The sequence below is a fragment of the Rattus rattus genome, chromosome 6, assembly GCF_011064425.1.
Source record: "Rattus rattus isolate New Zealand chromosome 6, Rrattus_CSIRO_v1, whole genome shotgun sequence".
Classification (NCBI taxonomy): Eukaryota; Metazoa; Chordata; class Mammalia; order Rodentia; family Muridae; genus Rattus; species Rattus rattus.
The window spans coordinates 64,623,827-64,641,679 of NC_046159.1; positions in this window are offsets into that span (position 1 = coordinate 64,623,827).

The window sequence follows — 17,853 nt, forward strand, 5'->3', positions numbered from 1 at the left end:
CTATCCTGTCTCTTTTCACAGCAGAGGACTCAGAGCCCATGAGCTGAGTCTGTCCTTCTGTTTCCTTGTTTAAGATTCCTGCGTGCTGGCATCACATAGTAACTCTGCTCCACTAGCTGAGAAGCCACCTCTCCCCTCCTCCCAGACCTGCTTCACTGTGTCTGATCAATCTGAGAATCCTAAATTATTAGAAGATTCTTGACTACCAAATTGGATGTCATCTGTTCTATATAATTTTAAAATGCATGCTTGCTCTTTCTTGGGAGTTCTTCCTGAGTTCCTGGCTAAGCTCTGAGAAAAGCTGCTGCCTTGTTGTCAGCTGTTTTCCTCAGAGTGCTGCCCATTCCTCTAGCTGGCTTTGCTAAGCTGCCCAACAACCATCCTTCCCTGAGAATGCCTGGGGCTACCTCTGGCATTTCAGCACTGCCCCTCCCTGCCTTCTCTGGGCTGGGTACACCAACTGAGACCACCAATGACTGCTTGCCCATCTGAATCATCAGCAGATGGAAAACACAAGACAATACCAGACAATCTTAGCATTTTTGAATCAACCAAATGATACAACCACTGGGCTCAGAATCTGCATTAAACTCAACAGCTATTCTTAATTAGAAATCATCCAGTGGTGGAGGTTACCAAGGGTTCTAATAGCCCCCAGGCCTACAGGGGTTCTTGTCCCTCCCAAACCTGGCCCGAAAGCCCTTTCTCTATCTCATCTCCTTCTCTTCATTGTGAGACCCAGAAAACCTGTGCTATATCTTCACCCATTGACAAGCTTCTGTCATCTTTAGTGAACCAATCAAGAAACAATTAGGGAACCAGATTTTAGCTATCATCTCCTCAAACAATGGATTGGACTACTTATTTATGACTGAATCCAACTATAGAAATGGGGGTAAATTTTTCAACTGCATATTCCTTTGATGAAACCCTCATTTTTGTGTACAAAGAGAGCAGCTAATAACACTATGAAATACTTGTATTCTACCATCTGCATCAGAAAAGCTTATCACTTAAGGGAAATTCTGGCCAAGAACATACAAAAAATAAATGATGCATAGACAAGCCAAGAACAATCTGGAAGACAGGCCTTTTCCCATCAAGTCTATTAATAATTCTCCCAAAGGGGCAAGTATCTAGTGTCAGAAGTCATTTGCAATGTAAGTGTTTAGTAGAAAAAACATAGTTAGTATGAATTTGGGGTTTATTAGTTCACATCAAGTGATTATTCAAGAGAAAAAAACCAAACAAATAGAAATTGAAAGGGAAATGTACTCTTTGGTAGATGAGATTCTACACATAAAACCCTGAAATTTTGATTGTTAGAAATAATTTAAAAATTCTGTAAATATCAGAACACAAATTAACATGCAAAACCTAGTAACACTTTTATACTTGAGCACCATTCTTGCTGAGAGGTAAAGAAGCAATTCCATCCATTGTAGTTCCCAAATACACACACACACACACACACACACACACACACACACACACACACACACACACACATAAAATGGATGGATTTTCATGACTCTCATGCCTCTAAATTAGAAACATTAATATTTTTGAAATATTCAGACTCTCTAACATTGCTTATAGATTTAATTCAATTTCTACTGAAAGGTTAATTAAATTCTTCAAAAATGAGGAAAAAGGAAACAATCCTAAACTGGACATGAAAGATACATGATTAAGACAAGGAGAATCTAGATGCATCATTCCTGATTTTGAGATATTTTGTAGAGCTATTGTAATTGAAAAACATGTTACAGTGCTAATAACAGATTTAGAGAGCAAAGAAAAAGAGAGAAAGTGTGTTATGGTTTGCCCTGGAGTAATCTGTATTTTGATGCTAATTCCACTGCCCCAAGGACAGCTGCTTAGTCACTTACTCAGGAATCAGGTGACTTCACCAAAACCTCCCCTTTGAATTTGAATACAGGTGAGGGGCAGGTACAAGATAGAGGGAGGCCGGTCATTGGAGGAGAAGAAAGAATGGGTGGGAGAGAAGTTTGAAGGAAGAGGAGGAGACTGGAATGAAAAGGAAGGGACACAGGAGGGAGAGAGAGAAGCCTTGGCTGACAGTGGAGGCTGATGTAAAGATCTCACTCTGTGTATTTACAGGTTGTTATCAATGTTCTTAAGGGATGGATGTTATCGAGCTTTGTATGTTTACGGGGGCAATTATATCTTATCAATTGGATCTAAGATTATTGTCTTGTGTGTTCTTTTATGTGAGGGTTTAAGTGTAAGAAAGTGTGAGGCGGCTGGGGACACTGGGCTGCCATGGAGAAGTTGGGATGTGTTTCCACAGAGATATCTAGCAGATATCTTAGGACACCGAGGTGCGGACCCAGCAAGGTAAAAGACAACAATACATTTTTTTTATTTTTATATTTTTACAACAACAAGAGAGAGCTGACAAGATCAAAACCTGCAGACAACTTACTCTCGACAAAGGTGTGAAAGCATATACTGGAGTATGAAGAACCTCTTCAATACTTGATGCAGAGAGAACAAATCATTGCTATGTTGCAGGTTGAAATCTGACTCATCTCTTTTTCCTCACAAAACTCAACTAAAAAGGAATCAAAGATCTTAATGTAAGACCCAAGACTGTGAAATTACAAGAAGAATATATAACAGAAAAAATTGTGGACATTGGTTTAGGTATTGGCTATCTATAAAGATCACAAAATTACAGCAAGCAATGTATTAAAAAAGACAAGTAGGAGTACAGCAACCTAAAAAGCTTGTGCATATTGAAGCTACCTACAGTCTGAGGAGAGATGTTCCAGAATCAAAATAAGCAGTTGCAAACTCATCGTTGGCCAAATGATTAATATCCAGGAAATACAAAAAAATCTAGATGAAATAGGATGATTCTCTAGACAGATACCACATACCAAAGTTAAATCAGGATCAGATAAACCATCTAAACAGTTCCATAATCCCTAATGAAATAAAAGCAGTCATTAAAAGTCTACACACAAAACAAACAAACAACAGGGCCAGATGGTTTTAGTTCAGAATTCTATCAGACCTTCAAAGAAGAGCTAACACCAATACTTCTCAAACTATTCCACAAAATAGAAACAGAGGGAGCACTACCTAATTTATTCTATGAAGTCATAGTTATACTGATACTTAAACACAAAGACCCAAAAAAGAAGGAGAATTTCAGACCAATTTCCCTTATGAATATCGATGCAAAAATACTCAAAAAATTTTCACAAACTGAATCTGGGAACACACCAAAATAATCATTCAACATAATCAAGTAAGCTTCATCTCAGTTATGCAGGGATGGTTCAATATGTGGAAACCCATCAATGTAATCCACTATATATACAAACTCAAAAAAAATCACATGATCATCTCATTAGATGCTGAAAAGCCTTTGACAATATACAAAACCTCTTCATGTTAATAGCCTTGTAAAGATCAGGAATTCAAGGCAAAAACTCAACCATAATAAAAACTATATTCAGCAAACCAATAGCCAACATCAAATTAAATGCAGAGAAACTTGAAGCAATCCCACTTAAATCAGGGGACAAGACAGGGCTGCCTATTCTCTCTCTATTCAACATAGTGCTTGAAGTTCTAGCTAGAGCAATTAGACAACAAAAGGTGGTCAAAGGGATACAAATTGAAAAGGAAGAAGTCAAGATATCAATATTTGTGGATGATACGATAGTATACATAAGAGACCACAAAAATTTTACCAGAGAACTCTCACAGCTGAAATATAAAATTACATCAAACAAATAAGTAGTCTTCCTCTACTCAGAGAATAAACCAACTGAGAAAGAAATCAAGAACACTCTTCACAATAGTCACAAGTAATATAAAATATCTTGGTGTAACTCTAACCAAGCAAGTGAAATATCTGTATGGCAAGAACTTCAAGTCTCTGAAGAAAGAAACCAAAGAAAACCACATAAGATGGAAAGATCTCTCAAGTTCACGGATCAACAGGATTAACCTAGTATAAATGGACATCTTACCTAAAGCAATCTACAGATTCAATGCAATCCCTATCAAGATTCCAACTCACTTCTTCACAGAGATAAAAAGAGCAAGTCTCAACTTCATCTGGAATAATAAAAAACCTAGGATTTCAAAAACAATTCTCAACAATAAAAGAACTTCTAGAGGAATCACCATCCCTGACCTCAAGCTCTAATGCAGAGCAATAGTGATAAAACCACATGGTATAGGTACAAAGACAGACGGGTTCATCAGTGTAATAGAATTGAAGACTCAGAAATAAACCCAAACACCCATACACACTTGATCTTTGACAAAGAAGCCAAAACCACCCAGTGGAAAAAAGACAGCAATTTCAACTAATGGTGCTAGTTTAATTGGCAGTCTGCATGTAGAAGAATTCAAATTAATCCATTTTAATCTCCTTGTACAAAGCTCAAGTCCAAGTGGATTTATTACCTTTTCCCTCATTACTTAGTACAATCTCAAATGGCAAACTAGCTACTGGCAGGATATGATCAATAATTTCTTCTTACGCTCATAAATGAATGGCTTGTGCCCCTTAGTTGTAGTGTGAGCCAAAAGCCAAAAGCTGAGATATGAGTGGCTGTTCCATGTGGAGGAACTGCACAGGATGAACTTCATTCAGCCTCACAAGGGAGTTTTAGAAGGAGCTTCCTTGCATTGAAGGCAGGTCACTCTGGATTAGTGAAGAGGCCAGGAATACTTTATGTATGCAGGGATTAAATGAGTCTCTCTGTCTCCTGTGCCCCCCCTTCTCCCTTCCTTATTCCCCATTTTTCTTCTCCTCATCTTCTCCCTCCTCTTCTCCTCCTATTTTCTTGAGTTCACCCCCAAAACAATGCTTCTCACAAATGTGTTCAGTAATCCTCAGCTGTCACTTTTGTTACTGTCTATCTCTTGTCCTCAGCAGAGAGCTTAATGTCACCTCTGTCAGAGTTTCTGCTGGCTCTTGTCTTGTTAATGAATACAGCTTACTGCTGTTCCTGCTCTTCTTTGCCAAGCATTCCTTTCAGCTCCCTCTAATTCTTTTGGAATTCCTGTTCTGTGTTGAAGGGAGTTGGCTCCTGGAAGCATCCCAGAACCTTTGACCTAATGATTTATAACATTTACTTAATGACACAAAAGAAAACAAACAAAAGAACATTTTTGAACCTCCCTCAGAGACTTTCCCCATTGCCATCTAATTTTAGACCACGTCAGTTCCTGCTGTGGAGGTCCTGGAAGTGGTCCTTTCACACAGTACTGTCAAATTTACAGAACATGCAGGAACATATGGGCCCAACATTCTGTTTGTCATATTGAGCAACGTAACCTTTCCCTTTAAAATTTAATCAGCATGAGAGGAAATAAACACCTTTGGTCGATTGTACATTGGGAGTGACATCCTCCCCCATTTCCCTGATGATAACCAGGCTCCAGATGGCTCTCTCTATTGCAAGACTCAGGTTGATTTCCAAAAACAATCTACAAGGGATTTCTACCAGGCAGAAGGTAACTGCATCTAACATCAACCCAAAGTCGGATCCCTACTTTTGGACTGTTTATAGGATGCACAAGCCAATTTAGGAGTAAAATAGCTCATGACATAGAACTCGTAGTTTATATTTTACATGAAATAGAATTTAGAAGGAAGACATACTGAGAGGGCAACATGGCACTATGGAATATACACCAAACACTGGAATTTGAATTTAAGAATTTGTATTGAAGAACTCATGAGGATACAATTAGAGAAGTGAATGCAGTTATCAGCAACCTACTCATTGTGTTATACTTCCTCTCACCCCATGTGAAAACAGCAACTGCCAAACTCAGTTTTTCTGAAAATTGTCTTGAGTTATTGTATGCCTTCTTTTTCCTCATTAAGAGAACCTAACATCACTACAAAATAAATGACAACAATTCTCTATCAAGATTATACATAACATGTCATTGTCCAGACAGATATTTAGTCTCTATACTGCTAACTCAATAGATATACATGTGAAGGTTGGGGATTTAGCTCAGTGGTAGAGTGCTTGCCTAGCAAGCACAAGGCCCTGGGTTCGGTCCCCAGCTCCGGAAAAAAAAAAATAGATATACATGTGATGACATGAAAACTAAAATCAGAACTCTCTCCTCTCTCCTCTCTCTCTCTCTCTCTCTCTCTCTCTCTCTCTCTCTCTTCTTTCCTCCTCCCTCCTCCCTCTTTTCCTTCCTTCCCTTCCTTCCTTCCTTCCTTCCTTCCTTCCTTCCTTCCTTCCTGTTTTCCTTTCTTCTTGTCTGTGTAGTTTTGGAATTCCACTGTGAACCAGGCTGGCCTTGAATTTATAGGAATCTACTTGCCTCTACCTCCCATGTGCTGGGAATAAAGGTACATACCCAAAGTGTAAACCAAAGAGTGATGGTTTAGCCATTAAAGGCTAGGCTCACAACCAATAATATAAGTTTTCCTTTTTAACCTCAGAGAGGAAACTAGCACGTTAAAGTTGTTGCTTCAAGGACTCTACTGTGTATGTGGATAAGAAATTAATTATATCACATATTCTCTTCTATCCTTTCTTCCTCCTCTTCTTTATTCTCTCCCTCTCCCTCCCCGCCCCCCTGTGTGTGTGTGTGTGTGTGTGTGTGTGTGTGTGTTTCTCTCCCTCCAGATCTGTATCAATTCCTAGTTCAAAAGGGTTTCAAGTATGGCTGGTATGCTTACATTTTTCTTTCATTATTTGTTGAGATGTTTCTTCTTCATCTAATTACTTTTTAATCAATAACTAAATTCATTTTAAAGAAACCTTAGCAAATGGGACACTATAGTATTTAAGACACATTTCACTCATATGTAAAACATGCGAATGACATCGTACACAGCATCTTTCATTGTTAGTTTATTCAAGTATACAGACCCATTATAATCTTCAACAGAGATATTTCACATTTTACTCTCTCTTTTCTGTGAAGTATTTGAAATAAAGTGTTGATGAATGAAAAAACCCTTTGAAAATATAAGTGATGATCATATACTAATCTCTGTATGGATTCAGTATTATTTAATATAATATTAAATGATACATTTAATATGAAATTAATATTATATTAATATGTCACTTAACAAAATTGTCTTGTAAGGTAGCTCAGTCTTAAACACTGAAATAATTAAAGCTTATGGGTTTAAGGAAGTTGCTTAATCTCGCAAAGTATGTCCACGTCAGTAATTTACCATTCTGGTATCTCCTGTGTTCTCTTTTTTCACTGTTTCTTTGTACACACAGCACACATATGATCATGTCATATGTGCTCAGTCCTACAAGCTTGTTTACAGGAAGCGTGTGTGCTGGAATTATGTTCTACACTACTAACTTCATAATCACTGGATGCTACTCCTCTTTTCCAGCACCATTTCCATTTCAGGCTTCTTGCTTTCTGCTTCTCTTCTCCACCTTTATCCTAATCCATCACTCATTTCTAGCTAAGAAAAAGATGTCTCTGTAGTATAAAAAGAATGTCAAAACTAAACAAAATAAGAAATGTGTATACAGCCACACAGACACAGACACACAGACACACACACACATACACACACATACACACACATACACACACACACACATGCACTCACAACTAAGCATTAGATCTTTTCTTATGAAACCAGATAGCTTCTCCCTATAGACAAAATGAATGATTTTCTAGACAGATATTACATACTAAAGTCAAATCAAGATCAGGTAAACTACCTAAACAGTTTAATACCCAATAAGAAAATAGAAGCAGTCATTAAAATACTCCCAACCAAAAATAGCCAAGGGTCAGATGGTTTTAGTGAAGAATTCTATACACTATCAAAGAAGACCTAATACAAAATTTCCTCAAACCATTTCACAAAATAGAAACAGAAGAAACACTACCTAGTTTTTTCTATAGGCTACAGTTACCCTGATACCACAAAGACCCAACAAAAAAAGAAAACTTCAGACCAATCCTGCTTATGACCATCAATGCAAAAATACTCAGTAAAATTCTCACTCATCGAATCAAAGAACACATGACAAACATCATACACCATGATTAAGTAGGCTTCATCCCAGGGTTACAGAGATGGTTCAATATACTAAAATCCATCAACATAATCCACTAAATAAACAACCTGAAAAAAATCACATGATTATTTCATTAGATGCTGAAAAAGCCTTTGACAAAATCCAACACCCCTTCATGTTAAAAATCTTGGAGAGATCAGGAATTGTGACTATCCTTCAACCCACATTCATCCATAGGAAATTATCTTTCCATGTTAAAGGAGTAGCTGATTATCTAGGGGAAACAAAAAAGGAATGTGGGTATTTGTTTCCTCAGTAGATAGAAGAAGCTGGGCAACAAAATTATGGCCAGTGGGAAATAGGTTAAGTGTTAAGTGTATTGTCCAAGAACTGTCCCTGAGGAACAATTTTCACTTCCTACCTGACAGATGGAAGGCAAAGGTCACAGCTGTCTCTTAAACAGGAAGCCTTGACCTTAAGCAAGAGACACACCCATGGTCAGTAAGACTGAAGGGTCCTGAATTCTTTCCATGTGGGTGAGAAGGCAAATACATGTTTATACCATGATTCTGTTGAGATTCATGCTGTGTGAAAGATGAACACATTCCACTTGACACAAAAATGTTGAGTTTGATACATCTGGCATTTGACAAGATTTGATGACCTCTATTCAATTTCATGAAATTTCATTCCTAAAATGTGTAAACTTCTCCTTTTTATAGTTCTAGTGTTTTATTTTCTTAGATACTTATTTTTATACATAGATTATTATTGGTTGTTTTTCCTTCTGATAAATATAGTTGAGAGGGAAATCATTACACACTGTGTCATTTAGGGTTTAATGTCAATTACACTATTTACTAAAACAAGATGTATATTCAACCAATAGTCTTCAATCCATTCAAATGTAAATTTTTTAACTTAAAAGCAAAAATATCTGTCTAAATTTTTGTAATAAAAAACAAATATGAAATCCAGTGGGAGAGAGAGCTGAACACCAAGAAGTGCAGACAATCCTGAGAATTCAGAGGAGACCTCCACTTCTGGCCACTTCTCACATTCCTGGCCCAAGAGGAAACTGCATAGTGCCTCTGGATACAGGAATATAGGAGCAGTCAGCAGCAGAACCCTGCTGGTTTCTGCCTGTGCCCAGAACTGAACAAAACCTGTCCCACAGCTCCCTGCACCCAAATCCCATGGGGGAGAGAGCTGAACCTTCAGAAGTACAGATAATACTGAGAATTCAGAGGAGACAACTACTTCCTGCCCACATTCCTGCCCCTAGAGGAAATCGCCTAGTGCCATCTGTGCCCTCTGGGCACAGGGATCTAGGAGCAGTCAGGGGCAAGACCCTTCATGTTTCTGCCTGCACGGAGAGCTGAAAGCCAGTCGCCAGGAGCACCTACAGACCTGAGAGCAGAGATAAGACCAATTCTTCTGTGCCAAGCAACCCGCCTGGAGGCTTCAGGTCACACAAACCCAGGAGAAGCTCTCTGTTCCCAGATCCAGCTGAAAGAAAGCAGGTCTAAAATGAATAGCCTAGTAAGAGCACCAGTGGAAGGGGAAGCCCTTGGTCCTGCCAAGACTGAACCCCCAATGAACGGGATTGTTGCAGGGAGGGTGGTAATGTGGGGAGGATGGGGAGAGGAACACCCATATAGAAGGGGAGGGGGAGGGGTTAGGGGAATGTTGGTCTGGAAACCGGAAAAGGGAATAACAATTGAAATGTAAATAAGAAATACCCAAGTTAATAAAGATGGAGGGGGAAAAAAAGAAAAAAAAAAGAAGTGCTGACACACAGCCCAGGAGGGTCAAGCCACTGCCAGAGACAGCAAGACAAGCTGACACCAGGGACAACCTGATGGCCAGAGGCAAGAGCCGGAACCTCAGTAACAGAAACCAAGACTACTTGACATCATCGGAACCCAGATCTCCCACCACAGCAAATACTGGATATCTACACTCACTGGAAAAGCAAGATTTGGATTAAAATCACATTTTGTGATGATGATGATGGAGGACTTTAAGAAGGACATAAATAACTCCCTTAAAGAAATACAGGACAACAGAAGAAAAGAAGTAGATGCCCTTAAAGAGGAAACACAAAAAGCCCTTAAGATCCCTTTAAAGAATTTCAGGCAAACACAACCAAACAGGTGAAGGAATTGAACAAAACCATTCAGGATTTGAAAGTGGTATTAGAAACAATAAAGCAAGCACAAAGGGAGACAACCCTGGTGACAGAAAACCTAGGGAAGAGATCAGGAGTCATAAATGCAAGCATCACCAACATAGTACGAGAGAAAGAAGAGAGAATCTCAGAGGCAGAAGATACCATAGAAAATAGTGACACAAACATCAAAGATAATGTAAAATGCAAAAAGCTCCTAGGCCAAAACATCCAGGAAATCCAGGACACAATGAGAAGATCAAACCCAAGGATAATAGGTATAGAGGAGAGTAAAGACTCACAATGTAAAGGGCCAGTAAATATCTTCAACAAAATTAGAGAAGAAAACTTCCCTAACCAAAGGAAAAAGATGCCCATAAATATAGAAGAAACCTACAGAACTCCAAATAGATTGGACCAGAAAAGAAATTCCTCCTGTCACATAGTAGTCAAAACACCAAATGCACAAAACAAAGAACAAAGAATTGGACCCAGCTATACCCCTCCTGAGCATATACCCAAAAGATGCTCCAATATATTCCACTATGTTCATAGCAGCCTTGTCTATAATAGTCAGAAGCTTGAAAGAACCCAGATGCTCTTCAACAAGAAATGGATACAGAAAATAAGGTACATCTACACAATGGAGTACTACTCAGCTATCAAAAATAATGACTTTATGAAATTCATAGGCAAATGGATTGAACTAGAAAATATCATCTTGAGTGAGGTAACCCAATTACAGAAAAACATACATACATGGTATGTACTCACTGATAAGTGGATATTAGACCAAAAGCTCGAATTACCCAAGATATAATCTGTAGACCACATAAATTCAAGAAGAAGGATGACCAAAGTGTAGATGCTTCATTCCTTCTTAAAAGGAAGAACAAAAATATCCATTAGAGGGTATATGGAGGCAAAGTTTGGAGTAGAGACTGAAGGAACGGCCATTCAGAGCTTGCCCTACATGTGGCCCATCTATATACAGCCACCAAAACTAGACAAGATTGATGAAGCTAATAGGTGCATGCTGACACGAGCCAGATATAGCTGTCTCCTGAGAGTCACAGCCAGAGCATGTCAAATACAGAGATATATGCTAACAGCAGACCACTGAACTGAGAATGGGACCCCCATAGGAGGAATTAGAGAAAGGATTAAAAGAGCTGAAGGGGCTTGTGACCCCATAAGAACAACAATGTCAATCAACCAGAGCTCCCAGGGACTAAACCACTACCCCAAAACTATACATACTGACCCATGGGTCCAGCTGCATATGTACCAAAGGATGGCCTTGTTGGGCATCAATGGAAGGAAAAGGCCTTGGTCCTGACAAGGCTGGACCCCTCGATGTAGGGTAATGTCGGAGGTAGGTGTGCATAAGGAGGGGAACACCCTTATAGAAGACAGGTCAGGGAATGGGAAATCGGGAAAGGGAATAACATTTGAAATGTAAATAAAAATATTCAATAAAATAAATAAAACAAATATATTAAGGCATATAAAAACAAATAAATCTCAATTTCCCTCCAATCTCTAAGTAGTATTTGACATATCAGAGATGGTACTAATTAAGTGAATTCCAGAGTTACAGATGAAACCCAAGAATTAATGTAGTTTAACTATGAGAAGAAAATGATATTACCTACATACACTACACAGTGACCTTAGTTTAATAGACAAGGGACATAGAGACTTTTACTACTCATTGAAAAACTCCATATATATATATATGTATATATATATACATACACACATATATATGTGTGTGTGTATGTGTGTATGTATATATATTTATATATATATATGAAGAATTATATATTCTTCCTATATAAAAAAGATTGCATGTACATGTGTCAAAATCTAGAGTCTTTACACAACAGTACCATAAACATCTGTTCTTTGATTTTGATAAACTATAACACCATATAATGCTGATTCTGACTGAACCCAGTGGGTGTCTCTTTATATTGGTCACAGGATAAAACAATTCGAGTCACAAAGCTGTAGGCCATTTGCAGAGTATTTGTTCCTCACCACAAATGAAGCTTTGTGTTCCCTGTCTCATACTAGAAAAGAGAGTCAGTCAACATGTTCATTTAAAAAGTTTGAAGGTCATTTGAATTGTCAGGTTAGAGTCATCATATAAAGAATGCTAGTAACAGACCAGCTGACTAACTGGAAAACCCTTAATGAGAAATAGTGTCACTTGAAAATAGTGCTGAATTTTATGGGATCTTCTTTCTTGGTTGTTAAGTGACTGGGTTCAATTTCTACTGTCTCTTTTAAGAATAAGCTATTAAGAATCTCACTTATTTTCATGCAGTCTTCATTTTTTTCTGACTTACTTTCCAAAATAATTAATGAATATAAATTGTACGATAAATAATTTTGTATCAGTTTATGGAATTTGGATATTTGAAGGAGAATACAGTGTTAAGTAATTGTAGCCTCAATGTCAAGAATTGTAGATTGAGTCTATTTGAGATGCATTGGGGAAATCTAGCTTAAGATATGCATTATTGGAATTATTTTGATTACTGGAGTATGTTTCTTTCAATCTGATATGAAATACTTGCTGTAGTAGGGAACATTCAAGATTTTATTTAGGTAGTATGGTTGCATAGCAAATTATTTAGTTTCTGTATCACAGAAAGTAGTTTCAAACTTTTTGTTAAGCTAGGAATGTGTCAGTCCTGTGTCTGACATTATTGCAGATAACATGATTGTGGGTGAGTTCCACACAAGAAACAAGCTGCAGAGACGGAAGTAGGTACCCAGTAACTAACCTCAACCTACCATGCCTGTGTTGGATAACTTCTTCATCTCCTTTTGGAGAGAAAATAGTAAAAATTGCATATATAAAAGATGAGGGTTTGGGGATTTTGATAGTTGAAGTTTCACCTCCATTGCTGTGATATACATTGCTGACCACTTTGATTGCTTTAATTCAGAAGTTAGCATAGAAATAAATTCCTCACTGATTTGTTAAGTGGACAGAGTGAAAATGTAAATTTAAATCATACCTGTAGTATTCAAGGAGTGTCTCATTTGTAGTTACATAGCTAGGATATAGATATAGATATAGATATAGATATAGATATAGATATAGATGTGTGTGTGTGTGTGTGTGTGTGTGTATTATAACATGTTCGTGCACATATGCCTACATATGCCTTCAGATTGGAGGTAACAGTGGTAACCTGAATCAAGTGGCAGGTAGACACTAACTGTGGTAGCGCCATAGAATGGGTTCAGAAACGTTAAAAAAAAATTGTATACATTGTGTCTTCAGAACATTGCAGGTAATGTAACGTCATATGGTGTCCATGCAAAACTTGAAATGATGTGCATTTGAATTTAGTCTGTACTCTTTTGAGTGGGTGGGTAGGGGAACAGGTCTGACTATGTGGCCCTGGTTGTCCTCAAACACAGAAATCTGCCTGCTTCTCGCCCCCAAATGCTGTTGATGAACACCAGGCACAGTCTGAGTTCTTAACTAACATGTATATATTTATAAATGTTTGTATAAAATAAAAAGGACCATATTTTCCATTTTTTCCACTTTCAACATGTTTTAAAAAGTTCACAACTCTTCATGAAATTATCGTACATTAAAATAATAAAAACTAATATTTTTGTTAGTTCATTTGTAACATTTTCTTGTTTTGTGTTACTTTAAAGATGGTGAGACATGCTAGTGCAATAGGTTCTCTATGAATATATTTGGACTAAGTTACATTGTTACTTGATGTGTTTATACCAAAACAGGGATCTGATCCTTACTGGTATTAACAATACCTGAAACTATATAAACAAAAATCAATATTATATAGACCACAAATGTCTCATTATGTAAAATATGAAATAAGGATTATTTTCCTCTCCACTTTACATTGGTTTGGAGTCATAGACTTGATTTCTCAATGAATTTCCAGTCTGCTACCCTCAGCAGTGTCTGGGTCTCAACGCTGACCTTCTTCAGAACTCTTCCTTAATGTATGTTGTATTCAAAGATTTCAAGCTTCTGCTAAATTGATAGAGTTCCAAGACTCTTCTCAAAGATAAGCTGCTTACAAAATTTAAATTGAGCACTGGTCCATAAAAGGTAGCAGATCCAAGGTTAGTAACTTGCTCCATTCCTTACAGGGCATGTCCCGTTGAACTCATAAGAACCTTTTGAGTGGCTTTTCTTTGAGCTTCTCTTGATAAACCTTCACCTTCATTCAAATGTTTCTCTACATAACATTCAACCTTTTTCAAACTGAAGCTGAATTCTCAAGCTTCTCAAACATTGTTGTTCTGCGCACATGTTGTTGTTTTTTTTTTTTTTCCTGCCTTACATGAAGCAATTTGCCATTTTGTTGTGGGACGGGGGGTGGCAGGAGGGCATTCCCTTGGCATCCTTCAGGTTAACTCAGTTCTGACACTCTCAGTCTCTGTTGAGTGTTAGACTTCAAGGTTTAGGGCCCAATCCCATAAAATTGCTACGGCTTCCCATGCTAGTTATATTCCAAGATGCCATCTGTGCGTCTAGTTAACTGGTAAAATAAACTCCTTTGAATTCAATGACTTTCTTAAGTGTCTCACACGGGTCAGATTTTAAAAATGGTTTCTTTACTGTAATACTGGTTATCACAAAGGCTGCAGGAAAGGACACAAACATCTGGCTGTGATTTATAGTCAGGCAAGAAGATTCAAAGGACAAAGTCAAGTGTCTAAAGCCCAAGCGTATCTGTACTTTGCACGCCATTGTGTGCCTCAGTTACTAATACGTGAGCATCCCATGCACTCTCTGCCACACACAGCTCAACCTTTGGAAGACAACCGAAAATAGATTCCAAATTACTATAATATCTGATTGTGGCTCATTGTTGAAGGATTGTCAGACTGTCAACCAGACTTTTGTTTCATGAAATACCTCAAATACATTTTAATGTGTATTTTCCATCTGTCTATTTTCTCCTAGAACTGATGGGAACAATTCAAAAAAAAAAAAAAAAAAAAAAAAAAAAAAAGAACAAGTGAACTCCTGACCCTGATTTTCCATAGCTTCTTTTTTGGATGGTTAATTTAATTTTATTTTTACATGCTTCTACTTCATCCCATATACTGAGAATCCCCAACTCTGATAAGCACGAACAATTTTATTGGACAGCTTAGCGTTAAATTTTGTCCATGGAGATGTTTTATTATGTGTATGTTTGTTTATATAAATCACTTCTGAGTTTTTGTTTGCTTTACTGAAGAGTTGTAGAGCTAATTTTATGTTTTATAAGCTATAGCTTTTAAAGTCTTATTTTGACTATATTGATTGTATTTACCAGTCTTTACTAACTCTAATATAGCACATACTCAGAGGACAGCATGAGGCTTAAGTATATGAAACTTGTTTAAATATAGATTATTATCTTTCCTAGTACACAATCTTATTCCTTCTTTTTGGGACTCAGTCTTTTACATAGTAAAGTCATTGATTCTTAGTGATAAGTGTGTTACATAATGGGCAATTTTTTCTTTAGTTGTGTTCTTGGAATCTAACTCCGGACAGAAAAAGAAAATCTTACAGCAGTTCTAATTGTTTAGACTCTAATTTTTGTTTCATTTATTTGGAACTGAAATGTTCATCCTTGACATTCTCGTGAATACTATAGACATTGACATAGATGGATTTAAGGTTTGAAAATAAGGCTCATGATATTTGAAGAATAATCCTACATTGTAAAAAAATAAATTTAAATATAGTGTAAGCTTTATGCTCTTATAATAGCCATGCTGAAGAGAAAAAGCATCCTCTATGTTCTTGTTAGTATAACTAGAAAAAAATCCATATTACTAGTATCATTTAATGACTTTTGAGTTCTAGGTTTCATATCATTTGATAAATTTTATGTATTTGTTTAAATTGAATAGGTATTTTAAAGGTTTGAAATTAGATTGCAAAAACTAAATTAAAAACTTTTAAATGACACCATAAAACCTCTAAAAGAAACAATATAATCTTTAGTTCATGTTTTCCTACCCAAATTACTCATAAACTCTTTTAACTATTTTCTATCACAAATATCAAAATAATCCCTGTCACAAACTGGCATAATGTGGTAGCTAAAATGTGATTATAGCATTGGGTTTCTAGGTCAAATCCTGAATTCTTCATGCTTGACTACTATGAATGTAGTTTAGTCTTTCCATTTCCACAGATAAGAAGAGCCATTTCAATATTGTAGTTTGCCAATAGATTTAAAAAATGGCGATTTTGGAAATGCATAGACAGCCACTTATAATATATCCAAATGATATATAGTACACATCAGTAGAAGAATATTTGTAAATCAAATTTCATTACAATATAAATCCTATAATGATTTTTGAATCATTTAGAATGCTTGCTATTGAGTTACCTCACTCAGGATATTTTCCAGTTCCATCCATTTGCCTATGAATTTCATGAATCACTGTTTTGATAGCTGAGTAGTATTCCATTGTGTAGATGTACCACAATTTCTGTATCCATGCCTCTGTTGAAGGGCATCTGGGTTCTTTCCAGCTTTTGGTTATTATAAATAAGGTTGCTATGAACATAGTAGAGCAAGTGTCTTTGTTATATGTTGGGGCATCTTTTGGGTATATGCCCAAGAGAGGTAGAGCTGGGTCCTCAGGTAGTGCAATGTCCAATTTTCTGAGGACCCTCCAGACTGATTTCCAGAGTGGTTGTACCAGTTTGCAATCCACCAAAAATGGAGGAGTGTTCCTATTTCTCCACATCCTTGCCAGAATCTGTTGTCACCTAAGTTTTTGAACTTAGCCATTCTGACTGGTATGAGGTGGAATCACAGGGTTGTTTTTATTTGCATTTCTCTGATGACTAAAGATGTTGAACATTTCTTTAGATACTTCTCAATCAAAAGTAGTTAGTTGGGGGAGAATAGATTAGTAGTAATAGGGGTGGGCAGGGGAGATATTGGGGAGAGACTCAATGAATGTGAACATGCATGAAAATTGCTGGTGAAAATATTTTGCACACTAACTTAAACACTAATAAAAATAAATACGTGTTAGCATGTTGACTTTAAAAGCTGTAGTTATTTCCCTTACAAGTCAAGAGCAAGAAAGATATATTGTAATTATTTTAGGGAAACAAGAAGATAGAAATGCATGCAAGTTTACTTTAATGTTAATTGACATTTCCTTTTTTATTAATTATTAATTAAATTTTAAAAAGATTTTATTCTTTTTTTTATCATTTTTTTGGTTTTTTTTTAAATTTTTTATTATATATTTCTTTACTTACATTTCAAAGGTTATCCCCCTTCCCGGTTTCCTGTCTATAAGCCCCCATTCCCTCCCGTCCCCTTCTCCCTATACATCCCCCTTATTGCCCTCCTCCATGTTCCCCTGCACTGGGGGGGGGTCCAACCTTGGCAAGACCAAGGACTTTCCCTTCCACTGGTGCCCCAACAAGGCTATTCTTTGCTACATATGCAGTTGAAGCCCTGGGTCAGTCCATGTATAGTCTTTTGGTAGTGGTTTAGTCCCTGGATGCTCTGGTTGTTTGGCATTGTTCTTATGGGGTTGTAAGCTCCTTTAGTTCTTTCAATTCTTCATCTAATTCACCCAAAGGGAGTCCTTTTCTCAGTTCAGTGGTTTGCT